A 21594-nucleotide genomic window follows, 5' to 3' on the forward strand; every position below is an offset into this window, starting at 1 on the left:
TCTCTGTTGTTGCCCCGTCAAGGATTGTCGCCCCGGGCTCTGGGTGGTTCCTCCGGTGTTAAGCTTTGGTGGGATGGGTATGACTGGTAAGTTCTGTGTGTGTGTGTGTGTGTGTGTGTGTGTGTGTGTGTGTGTGTGTGTGTGTGTGTGTACGTGTGCCTGTATGCGTGCGTGTGTATGTGGTATGTAATGGCGTATGCGTATATCAAAGGGTATGTGATGGTGCGTGTTTGTGGGCGCAGTTTTGTGCCTGCATGAGTATCTGAGGGGTTTGGTGTTCGTGGGCTACGTAGGCCCTATGTATGTGTGTTGTGTGTGAGCGTTCGTGTGTCTACGTAAGGCCGCGGTCACATAATGCTCTGCGTCCGGCGTTACGTCCAAATAAGTGTCTTTTTTTTTTTCTGCGGACACCCGGGGATCCCTTGCTGTCACCAGAGCATTTTTACAAAACATACGGGAAAAAATATGCGGGCGATACGGAGAGATGCGACCAAATGCGAATACTTGCGTCTACTTGCGGATATTCTTACGAATTGGCACGTAATTTTGTTCTGTCAACTTGCATAAACTTCCGAATAGTTCAGAACACTTGCGGAGAGTTGCGACTATTTACAGAGAGTTGCGAATATTTTCGGTTAGTTACAGATTGTTATGAATAATTATGTACAATATGACGATCCCTGCTAAGTCAGTGTATTATGACATCAAATCTATCACATATTGGACTGTCTTACATTGTACACTGGGGAAAACTGAAATTGAATTTACGTACAAGTTGTGAAAAGTTTTCGCATTTCTTTCATTTGCTTTACAGTAATAAAAGATATATGAAATTTTGAACTTGAAGTTTGAATTTTATTTGTGCAGCTCAAATATGGACAAACATCATAAATTTAAAGACTACATAACATAATTATACCACAACTAGAATGCTATCTAGATAGATTAAGTTAAACAGAGTAAGAAAATATTTCTTACAGTCATGGAATAGACAAACTGTGGTTACGCTGTCACTGTGCAGCGATATTCATGACTTCCTGGGTTATGTTAAGGAGATTGTTACAATAAAGCAATGCCTATTACATTTCAAAAAAAAAAAAAAAACATGAGGACATTCGGACACCCCTCCGACACCCAAATACAATTTATATAGTTTATCGCTGTTCCACACCTTCCCGGCCAGAAAAGTGAAAAAAAAAAATGCTGTCACCTCATCACCAACCCAAAAATTGCCTTCCGAGTTTCGAAAAATATACATTTAAAGAGTACAAAAAAAAAGGAAAAATACGTATATGGGTGCCACGTAAAATGACCATAAATCTTCTGCTGCAGGCGCTACTGTGGCAATGAAAATGCCTTCAGCGTGTATGAGCACGTGTTTAAAGAGTTCACGCCAGCGTTGATCTAAAAATAGTATGGGTGTGTCAATTTCAGCGGTGAGGCGGGCTAGACGAGAGAGAGACCGAGAGAAAGTACATACGAGGGAGGTACCCTCCCCAAATGTTATCCGTCTTTGTTCATTTTTTACTGCAGTCATTTTTTTCCATCAGTCTTAACTACAAAGTCCATACCACTATTCTTTGTCCCAGAAAAAGTTTGGCATTCTTTATGCATTAGCGAATAATTTCCACACGCCGTAAATAATTTGTCAATCGTTAGTTGATTTTAGCACAAACGAACTGCCATATGCACACCGCTAATACATACGTAATACAAAGAAACACCAACAAACACTCAAACAAATCTTCATAATGCAAATAAACCAACTCAACACTTTTTTTTTAGTTTTTCCTTGATGTTTATCGATTTCATTCAAATCATTCATAAATCGACCCATTCTGGATGTTAAACATGAACAAAAAAAATGTTACAAATGGCAATTCGAAACACAAACAAATCCATTTGTCATTTATACAAATAATCCGTATCCGGGCACTTACCCCCTGGGCAACTACCCTCCGGATAACTACCACCCGGATAATTACCCCCCAGGTCTATTCCCCCTTAGGGCAACTACCCTCCGGACAAGTACCCTCCTAGGGCAATCACCCTCCAGGGCCATTACTCTCTAGGACAACTACCACCCGGTCATCTACCCTCCTAAGGCAACTACCCCCCAAGGGCAATAACCCATAGGACATCTACCCCCCGGATAACTACCCCCTGGGTAACTACCCCCTGGATGACTACCCCCCGGATAACTACCCCCAAGATAACTACCACCCGGATAACTACCCCCTGGATAACTACCCCCTGGATAACTACCCCCCGGAGAACTACCCCCTGGGTAACTACCCCCCGGATAACTACCCCCCGAATTACTACCCCCCCCCCATAACCATACCCCGACCCCCCCCCCGCCCCCTCCTGATACTTACCTACTGGACAACCCTCCCTCCCCGCCCCCCGGAAGTTACCACCCTTTGTAATTTTTCCATAAGTTCATAACACCATAATCAGAAGATGCACCTTTCTCTTACACTGTAATCATTTATTCTTTTGGCTTGTCATTTTCTACCGTTATAACACATTCGAAGATAAACATAAGAAAAGGAGAGTTGATTTCACTGCAATTCATATTCCCTTAACATTAGCGAGGGACCCTTCGATATAAAGCCATAATTTCTGATAGGATCCGGGCACTGTTTTATGAAGTCAGTCCTGACAAGCTGTCAGTTCCACACAATTACTTATCGTTGTAGGTCGATCAAAGCAGGTCCATGGTAACAAGTCGGTGACTCGAGCTTATCAATCAAGCAGAACCCATCGTTTTATTGAAATTATTAGAGACTAACAAGATGTCATAACTGACAACTTTTATCAAACGGTGCCCTAATCTGTCATAAGAGTAAAATTACAGCTTGTTTTACATACAAGTAGAATTGTGCTAGTTTTCAAATTAAATGTTCTCGACATTTAAGGGGAAATCCAGTTCAAATATAGGTTAGTCTGATTAGAAAGAATAACATATTACGAGTTTAATGGTATTTCTTTCTTTTTTTTACAAAACACCCCTAGTTGTTAACGAAGTCTTTTGTCCTGCACCCTCTTTTTGAATAGATCTATAGAAAGTTGTAGTTGACAGAATCCTTTTTACATTATAGGGCTGCTCTGTTTTATCCCGGCCATTTCAAGAGTATTTTTTTGTCACAAAAACTTGAATCCTTCTTGGAATAACATGCTCTTTAATATTTCGTAAGGGGTTTTTAATTTTCTCACCCAAAAGATGTTTAAAACCTGAAGTTAGGTCTCGACCAAAACAAGACGATATGAAAAAAATGTTTTTTTTTTTTTTTTTTCAATTCAAATAGCAAACGTTGTTCGAAAATAACAATGAGAGACGTAATTTTCGGGGGGAGAGTTATTGTAAGATAGGTGACTGTTTGGAGCCTAATTCTAATAAGGAGTAATTGTCAAGGGAGGTAATGCTCTGCGGTGATCATACCAAGGAGTTGACAATCTCTTCCCACATTCTTGATATACTAGTTTTTAATGCCCAATGATGCAGTAGGGCAATTCTGAAATGGGCGTTAACGGTATAACAGTAAAATAGTATTGTAATACAATAATCTGAATTCAGATAAGGTTTGTTTCATTGTTCCAAAGTCCTTTAATACAAAACACACAGATTCTGATACAACTAAATGTCCGTTAGTTCGGAAATGAAATAAAGTTTGTTATTAAGCACATTTTGGCGTTATTCCAACGGTTCGTTAATCCGATAATAAAATATGGTCCTTATTCTCATTCTTATACGGTTCGTTAGTCCGAAAATGACAGGAATTCAAAACGTTCGTTAATCGGAACATTACAAAAAGTATCTTTAATCTATGGTGGAAAAAGGAAAGTACACTAACAAAACTTAAGAACTGCAATCCTTATAATCGTCTTAAGATCCCTTGTAATGAGAGAAAGAGGAAAGGTGAGTAATGAATGACAGGAATAGACTACCTTCACGGTGGACAGAGAAAGCGAGAGGGAAGAGGAAGATGATGGGTCAAAACCAGGACATGTGAGGCATGAGATATATAAGCTCCTCAAAATAAAGAAGTGTTACATGGAGTTGTGGTAAACGATAGACGATTGTAATTAAAAACTAGACTTAGAATTTGTCAACACTGACAAATTAGGTGATCCGATCTGTTTGGAAATCAATGATGTGAGTCCTGATCCAAATAGGCATGACCATACATGTTTTATCGGTGTTGAGGGGACATTGGCTGTGTGATGTTTGGATTCTCATTTAGAAAAGGGAGTCAGACCTGCCATCTTTGGTACCGAATTTCGTATACAGTAACGAAGATACAGAATGAAGTACAGTATACAATATGACCTTTGACCCCACTTTGCACACCCAAGATGACATCTGAGCAAAAAGTGGTTATTTTGTGAAATGATTCTTGTAACATGGTCTTTGCGTGTGCAAAATGTGGAAAAAGATAGGACATGTATTCACCAAGATACAGGATGAAACATTTTTTATCTTTGACCCTAATTTACATAACCAAGATGGTGTCCGATAAAGTAGCTGTTATTTTTTTGAAATAATGTATGTGACATGAACTAAACATGTGCAAAATATGGGGGTAATAGGGAATGTCTTTCTTGAGTTATTGCAAAGAAAGTTGCAAAAAGAAAGAAATATGAAAAAATACATCGAAGCTAAGCTTTAATTTTAGCAAAGTGTTATGACGTGATTTCGATGTCGTATGAGTAAACGAAGGGCACATAACGATAGCGCAAAGTCTCAGCTACAACATATTAAAATCTAGGAGAAACTCACCGAAGGGTCAGTGAGCTAGTGCTCAATAAAGACAATCATGTCAATTTTCACATCTAGAAAAATTCCCTCCCATAGAGATAACACGTCATTACGAAGATACAGAAAGAAGTACATATGACCTTTGACCCCACTTTGCACAGACAAGATGGCATCTGAGCAATAAGTGGTTATTTTGTAAAATTCAATACATCAAAGATAAGCTTATTTCAACCACGTTTTTTGACATGATTTCGTCTTCGTATGAAGAACAAAAGGCACACTAGCAATAGCGCAAAGTCTCAGCTACAACATATTAAAATCTGGGAGGAATTCACAGAAGGGTAAGTGAGCTAGTGCTCGATAAAGACAATCATGTCAATTTTCGCATCTAGAAAAATTCCCTTCCATAGAGATAACACGTCATATAGAGAAAAAGGTACATATGACCTTTGACCCCAATTTACACAGACAAGATGACATCTGAACAAAAAGTGGTTATTTTGTGAACTGATCCTTGTAACATGGTCTTTGCGCGTGCAAAATATTGGAAAGATAGGATATGTATTCGCCAAGATACTGGATGAAACATTTATGACCTTTGACCCTAATTTACATACCCAAGATGGTGTCCGATCAAGTAGTTGTTATTTTATGAAATAATGTACGTGACATGAACTAAACATGTGCTAAGTATGGGGCTGATAGTCATTGTTGTTGTTCATCTATTGCACAGAAAGTAGTAGAAAGAAAGAAAAATAAAGAAAAGATTATATTATTTTATAGAAATTTAAAGGAGAAGCATAAAAAAATCAGAGAAAGATGAAGCTAGGAAAGGAGATTCAGACGAACTAAAGAAAAAGAAGAAAAAAGTGTTTAAAAAATATTAAAAAAAAATATTGGCAGGAGTGAGCTTCGAACCAGGGACCTTAGGATTACGAGTCGGATGCGCTATGCAATGACCTATTTCATGCTCCATAGGCCCTGTGTATTAAGCAAAATGACGCTGCATCGAAACTACGTGCCATTTTCAACCAAGTTTTTCGACGTGATGCCGACGTCATATGAAAAAATGAAGGGCACATTAGCGATAGCCCAAAGTCTCAGCTATAACATACTAAAATCTGGGGAAAATTCACCGAAGCATAAGTGAGCTAGTGCTCGAAAAAGATAGTAATGTCAATTTTCACTGCCAGAAAAACTGCTCTCCCATAGAGATAACACGTAAACTGGTCAAATTTTACAAGGATACTTTCAATCCATTTTTACGAGGTGATGACGTTATCCAATCAAAATGTTTTTATTACATTAATGAAAGAACATTTCGTAAGCTACAACATACTGAAATCTGGGTGAAAATTGGCGAAATTTAAGTGAGATACGCTCGAGTGAATTTGAAATTTGATGACGTCATTTTGAAAATTTACTTTTTTTACTTTATTAAGAAATTTGATATCTTTTCATCATTTTTTCAGTATCGCCAACCCATGAAATGACATGTACAACTCACCAGCTTTTAAAATATGTAAAGAAAATGGGGGGTCACCGTTCATCCTGACGAGTAAAATCAGATTTAAATTTGGCGGTTTTTTGGCATAGTTGCACTGTATATCGCCATTGACGCGCGCGCGGAATTTCAACTTTGACGGGCCCGTATGACGTCATATTGAGTCGGATTGACTTGAAATTTGATAGAAATATACCTTGGCATTTCAGACATGCGATGCGTGTGAAAAAACGGGAAATTTCTGTTGCATTTGAGCTGTGCGTGCGTATATATGCGCGCGCGTACGCGTCCGTCCGATTTTTTCAATTTTTCAAAAAATGCTCCAAATGGTCTGAAACGTGTGCAAAAAAAAAATTGAGCTCGATTTGAGCATACAAATATTTCAACGCGCGCGTACGCGCACGTTTTAAGGCATAGATGAATTTTGAGAATATGAGTAGAATGCGCTTGACTTGAAATATATGTGACGTAAATTTCATTGAAAAACTCCATTCCATTAATGAGATATGATTGAAAATGTGTTTTCATATAATGACGTCATAGTGACGTCACGGTTGACTGATCACTATGATTTTACTTGCGCTGCCGTCTTTGCGATATGATACATATATGGTATAAGTTTGACATTGATAGGCAATGCACTTTCTGAGCTAACCTCTGCACAACTTTTGTCCAGAAATAAAGAAAGAAAGAAAGAACTAGAACCGGAATTTGTCAACACTGACAAATTAGGTGATCCGATCTCTTCGAAAATCAATGATTTGAGTCCTGATCCAAATATTCATGATCATACAGGTTTCATCTGTGTTGACGGAACATTGGCCGTGTGATGTTTGGATTCTCATTTAGAAAAGGGAGTGAGACCTGCCATCTTTGGTACCGAATTCCGTATACACTAATGGAAATACAGAATGCAGTATATTTGACCTTTGACCGCACTTTGCACACCCAAGATGGCGTCTAAGCAAAAAGTGATTATTTCATGAAATGATTCTTGTAACATGGTCTTTGCGTGTGCAAAATATGGGAAAGATAGGACATGTATTCACCAAGATACAGGATGAAACATTTATGACCTTTGACCCTAATTTACATAACCAAGATGGTGTCCGATCAAGTAGTTGTTATTTTATGAAATAATGTACGTGACATGTACTAAACATGTGCAAAATATGGGATTGATAGCCATTGTTGTTGTTCATCTATTGCACAGAAAGTAGTAGAAAGAAAGAAAAATAAAGAAAAAATTATGTTATTTTATAGAAATTTGAAGGAGAAGCATAAAAAAAGCAGAAAAAGATAAAGTAAGGAAAGGGAGATTAAGATTAACTAAAGAAAAAGAAGAAAAAAAGTGTTAAAAAAATTTTAAAAAATATATTGGCAGGAGTGAGCCTCGAACCAGGGACCTTAGGATTACGAGTCGGATGCGCTACGCAATGACCTATTTCATTCTCCATAGGCCCTGTGTATTAAGCAAAATGACGCTGCATCGAAGCCTCGTGCCATTTTCAACCAAGTTTTTCGACGTGATGCCGACATCGTATGAAAAAATGGAGGGCACATTTACGATAGCCCAAAGTCTCAGCTACAACATACTAAAATCTGGGAGAAATTCACCGAAGCATAAGTGAGCTAATGCTCGAAAAAGAGAGTCATGTCAATTTTCACTGCCAGAAAAACTGCTCTCCCATAGAGATAACATGTAAACTGGTCAAATTTGACAAGATGACTTTCAATCCATTTTTACGAGGTGATGCCGTCCTCCAATCAAAATGTTGTAATTATATTGATGAAAGATCATTTAATAAGCTACAACATACTGAAATCTGGGTGTAAATTGGCAAAGGATAAGTGAGATACGCTCGAGTGAACTTGAAATTTGATGACGTCATTTTGAAAATGTACTTTTTTTACTTTATCAAGAAATTTGATATCTTTTAATCATTTTGCCAGCATCGTCAACCCATGAAATAACATGTACAACTCACCAGCTTTTAGAATATGTAAGAAAAATGGGGGGTCACCGTCTATCCTGACGAGTAAAATCGGATTTAAAATTGGCGTTTTTTTGGCATAGTTGCACTGTATATCGCCATTGACGCGCGCGCGGAATTTCAACTTTGACGGGCCCGTATGACGTCATATTGAGTCGGATTGACTTGAAACTTGGTAGAAATATTCTTTGACATTTTAGGCATCCAAGAAGTGTAAAAAAACGGGAAATTTTCATTGCATATGAGCTGTGTGTGCGAATATGTGCGCGCGCGTACGCGTCCGTCCAATTTTTTCAATTTTTCAAAAAATGCTCCAAATGGTCTGAAACGTGTGCAAAAAAAATGTGAGCTCGATTTGAGCAGACAAATATTTCAACGCGCGCGTACGCGCACGTTTTAAGAGAAAATATGAATTTTGAGAATATGAGTAAAATGCGCATAACTTGAAATGTATGTGACGTAAATTTTATTGCAAAATTCTATTCCATTAATGAGATATGAATGAAAATGTGTTTTCATATAATGACGTCATAGTGACGTCACGGTCGACTGATCACTATGATTTTACTTGATCTGTCGTCTTTGGGACATGATACATATATGGTATGAGTTTGACATTGAAAGGCAGTGCACTTTCTGAGCTAACCGCTGCACAAATTTTGGTTAGAAATAAAGGAAAATAAAAAGAAGAACAAAGAATCAGTACAGATACAGAAGGTGATCCGAGAGGATACTCGGATCGCCTAAAGAAAGAAAGAAAGAAAGAAAGAATCCGTACAGATACAATAGGTGATCCGAGAGGATACTCGGATCACCTAAAAATACTGCAAAAAGTATAGCTCATTCTGAAGTGTAACATTTCTCCAAAATGTTTTTAATTCAATGGTAAAGGCATTCAAACTTTAAACTTCTTTTATACTATACTATCAAGAGAAATCGGAAATTTCGTAACAGTAAAAGAAAATACAGATTTAGCGAAAATAGTTTTGGTTAAAGGTATTGACATTTACTGGATTACCGGGTAGGATATGAAGGGACAGCTTCGAGTTTTATGAACATAGAGTCAAAATACAGAGGGAGAAATTAAGCTTGTACATAAATCGTCCTAAATGCAAACGATACAAATCGTAAATCCTTAAGATGTTGTTTTCATAAGATGATGTATCAGTATGGCATCTCCGTGATTCCTGGCAAATAATACAAAGAACTTCGTTTCCTGTAGTAATGATATCCTTTTCATTAAAAGTAAGAGTCGGGGGGGGGGGGGGGGGAATGACCCGGGAGGTAGTTACCCAGGGGGTAATTGACGTGGTGCACTGTCCTGGGGGTAATTTTCCTCTTGATAGTTATAGGGGAGGGGGAGTTGTAGTAGTAGAAATAGTCTCCTTGAACAGCAACAAGACATGTAAGAGGAGTAAAGTCGCGCCATATCTTTATGAAGGCAATCTCCAACGTAAGGAACATTTGTTGAAAATTGTTATTGAACATTATAGTTGCCTAATCAAGAGGAATATATTGTTAGTAGACAATTTAACATTGTAATGTAGCTATAAAGTGCAAGCAGGATACAACGTACTGTCTGATTTATTACATATCGTTATTCGAAGCATCATAATTCTTATACCGAATTAACCAGGCTCCCCGACTTTAACTCTTTATGTGCCGTGATGGAAACCCCCTGCGTGCCACGTTATTCTGAGACAGGAAGATCAGGGGCAGATCCAGGAATTTCGTAAAGAGGGGGCGCGTTTACAAATTTAAAGGGGGGGGGGCGCACGCACCCCTCCCCCATTTTCTTTTTATTTCTTTTGTTTCAACAAAAAATGAAGGGGGGCATACGCCGGTTGCGGTCCTCCCTAGATCCGCCCCTGAAGATAGTCATGCTTTGAGAAAGAATTCTGTTTTTCCAATTTGTATAACTTCTACAAATTTCCGTTAAGATGGGCATAATAGCAGGCAGAGTTAAAGAGGGATGCCAAGCTTTGTTTCGATACAAATTGTATGACGAATCTATTTTCAATTTTTCTTTTGAATTACCAGTTGCTACATTACTGAAAAGGCATGACTTTTGCACATAAAACCGTGACAAAAACTTAGAGAGTGTTTCTACTGAGAGCACCTCACATCCCTGGCATCGCCACGAATTTTGTCCAACGCAGCACCTCGTATTTTACGACCACTCGAGCTGTTTCTACTGAGCGATAAAATACGAGGTGATGCAAAGGTGACGTGCAAATGCGGCGATTCCGGAAGTCAGGTATTTTTAAGTCACAGATTGGGTCACGCGCGCACTGCCTGTTGATACGATCCGAACCCTGCCTGCTTTGCTACTGCGTCGGCTATTTTTTGATAAGCCATTTCTCTTCGTCTCCCCATCCAATATACCCCGAACTAACATACTGGTATCCTGCCACTGACTGATGAGAAATCTTTGGAGATCGAGGGTCCAGTTGAGATTTTCTCAAGGCTGCGACATACTAATGTGGTACTCTCGCGATTCGATACAATATAAAATGAAATAACGCGGTGTAAAATCAAAGTAAGTGATGAGGGCTTAGTAAAAAATGCAATAAGTTAATCTGTTAATAACGCGAACAATAGACGATGAATGCCACAATTCACATGTAACGTAACGTATAGGGCCTATAACACGTACACAAGCGAGTTGGTACAAACAAAGCATGATGCGAACACGGTCGCTGTGTGTACACACGTATTTTGTACACATGTGTCGAAGGAGTGTGTGCGATGAACCGATTGAAAAGCGCGGGGAGAAATTCTAGACGTCCGATACACCACGAATTTCGCTGCCCGGTGTGTTTCTACTGAGAATCGTCCTTCGCGTCACCACGCATCAACCACGTCAAGAGGTGGACGACGGAGCACCTCGCATCAGAATATGCAAAGTTGGCACGCCGTGTGATGCATACAATAGAATGAGAACATCAAAATTGTTTTTCAAGAGAAACAAAACTTTCGAGCAAATAGCCAGTGAATTAAAGGAAGAGAACAATAAAGCAACTTTTCTAATGTTGTTCCTTCTACCTCATCTACAATGTTTGTCTCACATGAAGTAACTCCCACATAATAGCGCCCTCAAGCTGTACATTGATCACTTCTGTCTGTCTGTGACTGCAGTCAAACTCGTACAGTGCGCTGCTCCCTGGTAAGCTTCGATCTGGGTTCCTGGTATATAAATCTAATAAACGATCATCCTTATTAAAGCAGTTCATTATGCCAGGTCAACTTCTTTAAAAAAAGTATATCATGTCGATATGGCTGCCTGACGTATAACTTCAGAAAACTCATGCTGTCATGACGACATACAAATCAGTTTCCAAATCTGCTTCCTGAAAAAGAATAATTGTCATGGTGACATAAAATTTATCTTGCTGTACAAAAGTCGTTTATAAATGCATGCACACGTGTACACCTGCAGAGGCACTTACACTCTTTCAACAAGTACCCTTCACAAAATGTGAATGTCGTCTGTACATGAATTATACAGTCAACACGACCTCACGAGATAGTATATGTCGTTATGGCGAGATGAATTATCTCACTGAATATGATATGTAGTTACAGATAAAGTCAAATCCGTTTACAGGGGCCATCCAAGGGAAACAACAAAAGTGGCTGCTATAGACAGGTCTGTGGCCATTTTTAATGTCAACACTTGCATTGTATTATAGCATAAAATACGGCGTGTTATTCAAACAAAAACCACAAGCAAATTAGTTTGCATGTGCAGCTATCATATGGATTGTGTGTGTGTGTGTGTGTGTGTGTGTACAATTTGCTTCATTTTATTGTTTTCTGGTTGTTGTTGTTGTTGTTGTTGCTTTTTTTGGCCTATTTCTGTTCTTTTGATTTCTAAAACAACATTTCGGGCCTGAGAAACCGCACTGGTTCATGCCGGTTTACATAAATGGGGTTCACGAATGAATGTGAGGGATTGATGATGTGCGAAACTGACATGAGCAACACACAATACCCAGACAAGTGACCTATTTATTCAAAAGTATTTGTGACCCGCTACAACAAAATGATCCTAAAGTCGGGCGAGGTCGATTACTTAAAAATTGCATGACACAAATCCCTAATCTTTCTGCTTTAAATTGATATATAACACGTCTTATATAAATAATCGGCTGCAGAGATATCGATGTTTAAAACAGAGCATGTCAAGACGTCTGGGAAATCACTGTTTCGAGAAAAGCGCCCTAAAAGTTCTCCTTGCGACGCAATCACAATCAAGAGACACTCAAGTCAGTATTCACCTCCGGACAATAGAAGGTAAGCCCTAGCAACCCCCGAAATGCTCATTCAAACACAGCGTCGGCGGTCTTTTCATCGACCAATCAGTGACCAGGATGTCAGGAGAAGCGGCTAGGCATAGCGCAACCCGCCCGCACGCACCAGTCGACTGGGCAGTGTGCGAGCTTCACGCTTCGGTTAGCGGCAAGCAGCAAACTGACCAATGAGATCACTCTGGTCGTTGTTAGGGGCGGAGCCTATGTGTGGCGCTCAATCCAAATGTTCGAACCAGTTTCTGCTTTGTTGAAACGCCAAAAAAAAACATGGCCCAGAAAAACGCTATTTTTTTGGTCTTTCCTTTCATCATTTTGCTTCAAAATTTCGACAGATGATAGAAGACATGTCAGACTCTAATAATATGTCAAATTCGGAAAATCATAAGTTTTGACCAATTTTGATGCTCTAACTTCAAACTTGATTTTCACGGCTTCGACCGTGCGCGACTTTAGGACCATTGTTGTAGCGGGTCACATTTTAATCTTGTTCAAATTCTACGATGTTATTAGGAGCTGTCTTTGTCCTTGTAGTCTTTGTTTAGAGCGACATTACTAGAGCCTAGTTCTAGTCAAACGTGTCAAATTAGCGTTATTCAAAAGATGGCTTTTCACGGCAAAGAGCTGCATTAATTTTGTCAATCATGTCTGTGTGGTTGTGACTGAGATAGGACTCGGTAGAATGTATAATACGCAATGAAAAATAAAGCCAACGTATATTCATGGCTGATTCAACGGTTCAGCTATTCTTTTTTTTTTTTGTGGTCACTGGCCGCGTTAGGCAGGTGACCGCTATATAAAGGCTCTGATAAAGAAATGTCGTGCGGGGGATTTTTCAGTGGCCGCTATAAAGCAGGTGGTCGCCATAGATAGTTGGCCGCTCAGACAGGTTTGACTGTAGTAAATTACAACTTAAAATACCATTTTACTTGATGGCGAGATACTTAACCTGCAAATGACTATCAAAACAAGAGATTAGAAATACTACGAATAAAAGATATCACACTTGTATCGACCTTTGCATAAAGACGCTTACTTTAATACTTGTGACTTGCTCTTCTTTTGCATAATCGAAAAACGTGTGGAACATCGACGATGCATGTTACGATGAGATAAAAAGAAAAATATTTCTCCCCGCTCTCATCTTTCTGTTGTGCTATGGTATCGAGTTGCTGCCGACAGTGTTGGTTGTTCTCTAAAATGAGGTTTTTCACATTGATATCCCAAGAGCATCAATTTTTCCACATTTGATTTTGCAGTCAGAGAATCCGCTTAACATGTTATGTTGTTATTTCTTTTTTTCCTGATATTACACGTTCTTATAATGATAATGCTACCATGTAAACGCACAAGTTATCGTTCCCAAAGCATCAGAAAAGAACGCATATAAATTGTGTTTTTTTTTTCAAACACTTCACATCTTGCACAATACATCACTGCACGTTGTCCCCTCATTCTTCTCTTTTTTTCTCTTTATCGCCACTCAGAAAGTTGTAATTTAAATGTTATATTCTTAATGTTGTATTCTACATCGACAATAATTTCTGAGGCTATTGTCCTCGTCAAGCATGCATTTACTTATAATAATGGTCCCCTGAATTCTGTGCATCAAGAATAATTGCATAATTTGTTTTTTTAGCAATAAATATACTGTAACGTATGTTTGCATAAATGTATGCACAAAATGGTTTGTTTAGTTCTATTTTGCATCGTGTAAGGGGAAAAAGTAAAATATTTGAATTAGTCATTTGTTTTAACTGTAAGACTCAAATTCAATTAGTTTGTTCAATTGACTTTGTATTTCATTCATATGTGACAAAGAAATTTAGAAATAAAATCAATCAATCAACCCCATTCAGTGGAAAATGACCAAACTCATTCCTTTATTCAAGTCAGGTGATAAATCTTGTCCTACAAATTATGGCCCCATTGCGATTTTACCATGTGTTTCAAAAGATCTTGAAAATATAGTACAAAAGCAGCTTACAAGTTATTTAAAAACAAACGATCTGCTATCTACAGCACAGTCAGGCTTTCGAGAGAAACATTCTACCACCACTGCTTTGCTAAAAGTCACGGATGACTTTTTGGTCGCCATCGACAGAGGTCTTTACACAGGGTCAATCTTCATTGATTTGAAGAAAGCGTTCGATACGGTGGATCCTTTCATTATGTTGCAAAAGCTAAAGCGAATGGGGTTTTTCTGACGCTTGTCTTGCTTGGTTTAGAAGCTATTAAACAAATCGAAAAGTCGGAACATTTTTAAATTCTTCTATGTCACAATTTTCAGATATACTCCATGGTGTCCCACAGTGCTCTATCCTGGGGCCAGTTCTGTTTGTGATTTATATTAATGACATTGTCAGTCAAGTAAAGAATTGTCGCATTCACTTGTCACATAATGACCTTATCCATATTGAAAACGTTCTAAACAACGATCTTAAAAGAATATCATGATAAGTGTGCGTTAACAAACTTAGTCTAAATCTCCAAAAGACTGTGGGGGGGGGGGGGGGTTATTGGTTCTCGCTCTTTATTATCACGCCGCAATGCCCTTCGCATAAAGTTATGCGGGCAGGCGATCAAACACAAAGAAACAGTTAAGTACCTTGGAGTTACACTTGACCAGCAATTAAAGTGGGATGTTCACATCAATACATTACTTGGTAAAGCTGGTAAACTTGTAAAATATTTTAGTCGACTTCGTCATATTGTTAATGAAACATGCTTAAAACTATCATATAATTCCCTTATACTCCCTCTGTTTGATTATGCCGATTTGATTTATGACTTGGCCTCGCTGAAATTATACTTCGCAAATAGAAAAGTTACAAAATAGGGCGGGTAGGATAATTCTTGGGATAAATCCATATAAGCACGTATCAAATCATGATATTCATCAAATTCTAAACTGGGATTTTTTTTAACGTAAGTCGCCAAAAAAAAAACATTTAAATTCCATGGTTTGCAAATGTCTCCATGACTACAGTGCCCCATATCTTAAAGAATCATTTAACTTTATGTCCCGAAATTACTCTCTCCGCTCAAATGGTACCCTTTCACTGCCAAAACCCAGGACCGAATATTGTCGGAGAGAGAGTTGATTTCAGTTATAATGAATTACCTTCAGAGCCCAAGGGCTGTTTGAGTTTAACCAGTTTTAATAAAATGATTAAAGTTATTCTGAATTACCTTTGATTTAAATGTGACATAAAATAAACTGTACCTGTAAGTTGTATTCCCTTTTCATAATGTTCATAATGTTAGATTATTAAGATAATTATCAAGCTTACAAAATAGGGTGGGAGGTTGGGGAGGTACTTAGACATAATTCTTGCTCCCTTCTTTTTAGAAATTGTTGTAAAGTTATACTAATGGTTTTTTTTTTGCATTTAATGTTTTCTATTGCATTTATAATTTACTCTGTTCCTGGACCCCTCGGTAGAACAGCTGTATCATGTAGGCACAGCTGAGTAGGGCAATCCAGCCGTATTTTAAAAAAATCATTCTGTTGACTGTACGATTATTGTTTGTAGTTGTTTTTATACGGAAAATAAATACAACAAAAAACAAAAACAAATGATATAAGGTGATTGCTTTTATATTTTCTTTTTTTTTATCAAAGTCCCCCATACGAAAGTCATTTTTATTACTATTTGCCAAATGACTTAGTTCCAAAACGGACACTTTGTGCATATTATTGTCTTATCCCTGGATTGCCTTATAAACGCCCAATGGTTTAATATTGACTTTATCGTTCGCCATTAACGTCAGGCTTTGAACTCTGCCTTTCATTTGGGGTAAGTGGGGGTGGGGGAATTATTTTTCACTCATTCACTTCTACACGGACACAGTGGCGAGGCTAGGATTTAGTTTCCATTTCGACAAGAGGTATTTACCCATGCATGATTGCCGCAAGAAATACTCACTGCACGTCATAATCCATTCGGTTTCTGATATAACTTCCCATTGTAGTAGAACATCCATTGTCCTAATCATTATAGTAAACAATCGCCTATATGATTATGTGCACAATCATCATGGGGTTCATTCGTCTCTATGTAATGTTATGCCTGAAGTATATAACACCTACTATAACATGATCAGTATATGTTTTCAGATGTAACTTGGATTCTTTGCTCGAGATCTTTTTTTTTCTGCAAGGAAACATTGTTTGCACCCAAGATTGTTTTCTTTACATTTCTTATTATCATCCATTTAATGTATTTGAAATATATCTTAGTAACACTTCATCTGTAGTCTGTACATAAAGACATGTGTTGTAGATCATGATAATACATGAAATTTCTTACCAGACAGTTTGAAGCCTCTGCCCGGAGGATCTTGTAGAATTCTACGTGAAATTGTGAGTCACATAGCCATACCTTACGGAGTATACTGCTGGAGCACATGCCCTCCGCCAAGTCACGTGACACAGTTCTTCCGCACATCATTTCGTGCATATCTAGCGATTGCTGATAGAACGAACATGAATTGACAGTATAGGAAATAAAATATTCTCAGAAGAATAAGGTTGATAAAGTACTCGCAGTTGACTGGAGGTTTGAAACTCACAGAGAAAAAAACAAGATCATTCTATACAGGTTCTATTCATATCGTCATTTCACTAATCACAGCTCGGAAAGGAAAGAATGCATTTTCAGTCTGATGAGAAAGGTAGAGGGGCGATGAATATAATTGCATTACATCAATACTCGTGTTAGGTGCCCTAAGTAGCTGTATGTTCAAAACACTATACACGATACTCAGTTTGACTTCTTCCTTTAATATACACGGCGTCTTTATTATAGCCAAGGTTGGGTGATTACTACAAAGGGCAGTTTGACAACTGCAAGTCTCGCAAAGGGTCTCATTTTAGTAGACGTTGAAACTCCGTGGAGTCCAATTATTTTGCAATAAGAACATTTTGCTTGACTCCTCATAACATTTTTTTTTCTCAAAGCCACGACGAAAAACGTTTCATACAATTTACTACCAAACGTTCTAATTGATAACAAGACATGAAATAAGTGCCATGGCAATTCAGATTAAACTTACACATTAAGTAATCATAATGTATCATGCGAAGAGGGCAATTATTTTACATAACAATAATACTTAAAACGTTAATACAATTGCACGGAATGTTATATAAAAACGATTTCCCTAAATAATAGGGCCTGTTCCAGGTCTAAAAAAAAATGTTCATAAAGCTGTTGAGGTTGTAGATTATGCACTCAAATTCACACAGGGGAAACACACACACAAACACACACCCCACACACAAGTAATGTTATTTTCGTTCGACATTATATTTTATGACATATTTCAAATCAATATTCAAGTTGTGTCACTCACCACTTGGTTATAGCGCACCATGAACACCACTCCTGATACCGTGTGCTCTGGTGTATATAACAATATTATGTATTCATCCCATCCTTCTCCCACTGCCCTTGCTGCCTCTTCAGTGTGACACTCAAACGCAATGTCAACGCAGAAATCACGTTTCTCATTCTCTTTGTCACGTAAGGGATCAGCTGATGTAAACTTATAGGAGGGACAGTTTATCAAGCCTTTGATGATATCAAGGCCGAGTTCATTCCCTGAAGCTGACGTGAAGTAGAGTACGTAGCGGAACTCCTTAGGTTGACTAAAAAGTTTGTTTTTCACATTGTCGTACTTAGCACGGTCATTGGCGAATAAGTACTGAATATATACCCCTGCAATGTATTCTTGAAACAGTTTGTGGGGAAAAGAAACAGTTGATGTAACCAAGGATGAAATGTTGACATCGCGCCGACGCTCCCTTGTGATGACATCTTTTTCTATGGTCAAAACTCCCACTCTGCAGCATGTGACCATGGCATCATGACACTCTCTGAATTGTTCGTCAGGAAATGAGAGATTCCTGTCAAATAAACCATCTAACGCAATCTCACTTATTTCTAGAATTGCCCTGCCAGCTTCCTTCAAATGTTCAACTATGTTGTGATTCTGTAGATTTTCACAAATTTTTGATGCGTAGTGTTCTTTCAGGAACGAGATCATTTCTCCAAAAATCTGGGAGAAAGTGTGCAATTTTTGCATTTCTCTTCGCCTTTCTTCACTGAAGTCGTTCCACAGGAGGCAAAGCATTGCACAGTAAATAGGAAACGGGGCCATGTTTGACTGGATGACATCATTTTCCTGCATAAAACTGATCAAGTTTTCTGCAAGATTGTCCTTCTCTCTTATCCGAAAGTACCTCTTAATATAAGTTGATAAATTTGCCTTGTTAAATCCTTCAACGTTTAGAAAAGTGTAAGTTTCGGCAAGACTCTTGTCCATCTTGAATTCATTTGTTCTCCAAGGGCGTGTTGTCACAATTACTTTGCATGAATTGTATTGCTCTGTTTCTAGAATGCGAATGACCTCACTGGTGCTCGTTTTACTTAATTTTTCGTCAAACTCGTCGAAACCGTCAAATATGATGAGAACCCTACTAAGATTTGTTGAAATGTAGTCATCTATCTTATTCTTTGTTGTCGTATTTGAATGAGAGAGGTACGTTTTGACAATACCACCAATACTTGTTGCTTTCTTAATATCTCTAAGAGGTATTAGGAGCACCATGTCCAGGTCTTTGAGAGTCCGTCCCTGGCACCAGTCCCAGGCAATCTTAGCGCAAAGCGTTGTTTTACCGACACCTCCTTCACCCTGGATCAGAAGTCGCTTCGAAAGATTTCCGCTTTCATTGTTTGTCAGAAGATCTTCGTATGTTATCGGTGTCTTACGCTTGCTGCTTTGGTTAATTATACTTAGATTTGTATAAATATCATCCAATTCAACACGTTCCATAAAGTTGAGTGGATCCACCGTGACCTTGCTTCGTGACACACGGTAATATGCCTTCAGATCTTCCTTGCATTGCTGTACCTGTTCTTTTGTAAGCGATGATGATTCTTAGAAGAGAAACCAAAAAGATAGAAGAAAGCGAAAACACAAAATCAATATTATGAATATATGAATGTACTTAAATACATGTAGACATGTAGGAATAACCTGAAAACACAGCGGCACAGACGGGGGGGGGGGGATGAGGGCCTGGAATAGGATTAATCGTTCTTTCTGTGTTACATAATACAGCAGCGGCTGTATGATTGTACAAAGAATGTAGGTAGAAGAGATGAGATTTCATAATATTGAAGATATTAAAGTTACTCTGCATAGTGGAATATTACACTTATTAAGACAACGAATAAGAATGTGATTATCAACATTTTTTTTTTCTTACTCAGCATTAATTCTTCTTTCTCGTGAAATTTCTCTGGTATGTTTGCTCTTCTCAAGAAGTCTCTTCCCTCATGAAATCTCTCTGGTATGTTTGGTCCTCTCAAGTATTCATTTTCATCGTGACATTGCTCTGGTATGTTTGGTCCTCTCAAGTTTTCACTTTCCTCGTGACATTGCTCTGGTATGTTTGGTTCTCTCAAGTCTTCACTTTCCTCATGATATTGGTCTGGTATGTTTGGTCCTCTCAAGCCTTCACTTTCCTCGTGACATTGCTCTGGTATGTTTGGTTCTCTCAAGCATTCTATTTCCTCATGATATTGCTCTGATGTGTTCGGTCCTTTCAAGCATTCACTTTCCTCATGACATTGCTCTGGTGTGTTCGGTCCTTTCAAGCATTCACTTTCCTCATGACATTGCTCTGGTGTGTTCGGTCCTCTCAAGCATTCACTTTCCTCGTGGCATGGCTCTGGTGTGTTTGATCCTCTCAAGCATTCACTTTCCTCATGACATTGCTCTGATATGTTTGGTCCTCTCAAGCATTCACTTTCCTCATGACATTGCTGTGGTTTGTTTGGTCTTCGCCAGCAGGGGTTCCAGCCACATCCTGAAATATTATCATAAATAACAAGAGGGTCACTATAAATTAACATATTTTTTATACAGTATATCAGGGGTACAACTTATTTTCGACACCTTTCTTGTTTCCTCTCTTTTCACTACCACATTCTCATGCCAACATCATTTCAAGCATATACGCTTTCGATGTGTGGTCTGATGCATTTGCTTGATATATATATATATATATATATATATATACATTTTTTGACATAGAGTAATCATCGTTGATAACAGATTTGTAAGTTCTGCTTTAATATTACATGGGACAATTTGTCGGTCTCCATAAGGTTAACAAAAAGTAGTTATAATTTTATTTTTTTGTATCAAAATTATTAGAAATTTATATATAAAATCAAAGAAGTAAACACCTATACGTACACACACACACATGCGCGCGCACACACACAGACCCACACGCGCATGTGGGTTAATGATTATTAACGCAATGAATGCAAATATCTAACCATAAAGAAAATAAACCAATACCTTTTCGCGGTAGGTAATCCGGATGTTTGGTTTGCAGATATTTCCCAACAGAGAGAAATAAGACGACTATGACAACAGGAACACCAATGATGAGTCCAACGATGAGACTCAAATTAGCACGTTTTCCTGAAACTTGATAGAGATACAAATGAAACACGTTTTCATTCATTACTCCATTTTGCAGAAGACAGTAAACACATATTAATACTAAGATATACAACACAATGTCAATATTTCAGTATATGTGTTTGAGTGTGTATGTGTGTGTGTATGAGAGAGAGAGAGAAAGAGAGAAAAAGTATTGTGTTTAATTGTGACAACGAAGTGGTTGATTGCCTGAATAAATATCTGACCCTGCATCACAAAACCAACAAAAAGTCGTCAAACATGGATTTTTAGTTGAGGGCAGATTCTGAAAGATCAGACTCTAAGATTCAAAATGTTGTATAACTCAATTCAAATGGACTCCCCTATAAATTATGAGGGAAAAAAGCACCCACTCTGGAAAAGTGTGAAGCGAGAAAAGAGGATTTGAAGTACGGGGTCTATTGAACCTTTATCAAGCCGCGCTAGCTGTGCGATGAATGGGACAAAACAGGATGCAAACCACTGTAGCAACAACAAAGAAGGTATTATCACATTAAG

The 21594-nt window shown here is 38.2% G+C and overlaps 1 long non-coding RNA gene across 1 annotated transcript; it reads right to left on the bottom strand.

Annotated features, from left to right (window-relative positions):
• Positions 1-19389: 19389 nt before the first annotated feature.
• On the bottom strand, positions 19390-21048 carry LOC139735508 (uncharacterized). Its single transcript, XR_011711209.1, has 3 exons — positions 20950-21048; positions 19847-20449; positions 19390-19514 (listed from the first exon to the last, which is right to left on the bottom strand). It is a non-coding gene; the product is annotated as an uncharacterized lncRNA (long non-coding RNA).
• Between the last annotated feature and the right edge of the window lie 546 nt (positions 21049-21594).

Source organism: Diadema antillarum, unplaced genomic scaffold (assembly GCF_040938485.1).
Source record: "Diadema antillarum isolate AM-2024a unplaced genomic scaffold, OU_Dant_1.0 seq00000582_RagTag, whole genome shotgun sequence".
Taxonomy (NCBI): domain Eukaryota; kingdom Metazoa; phylum Echinodermata; class Echinoidea; order Diadematoida; family Diadematidae; genus Diadema; species Diadema antillarum.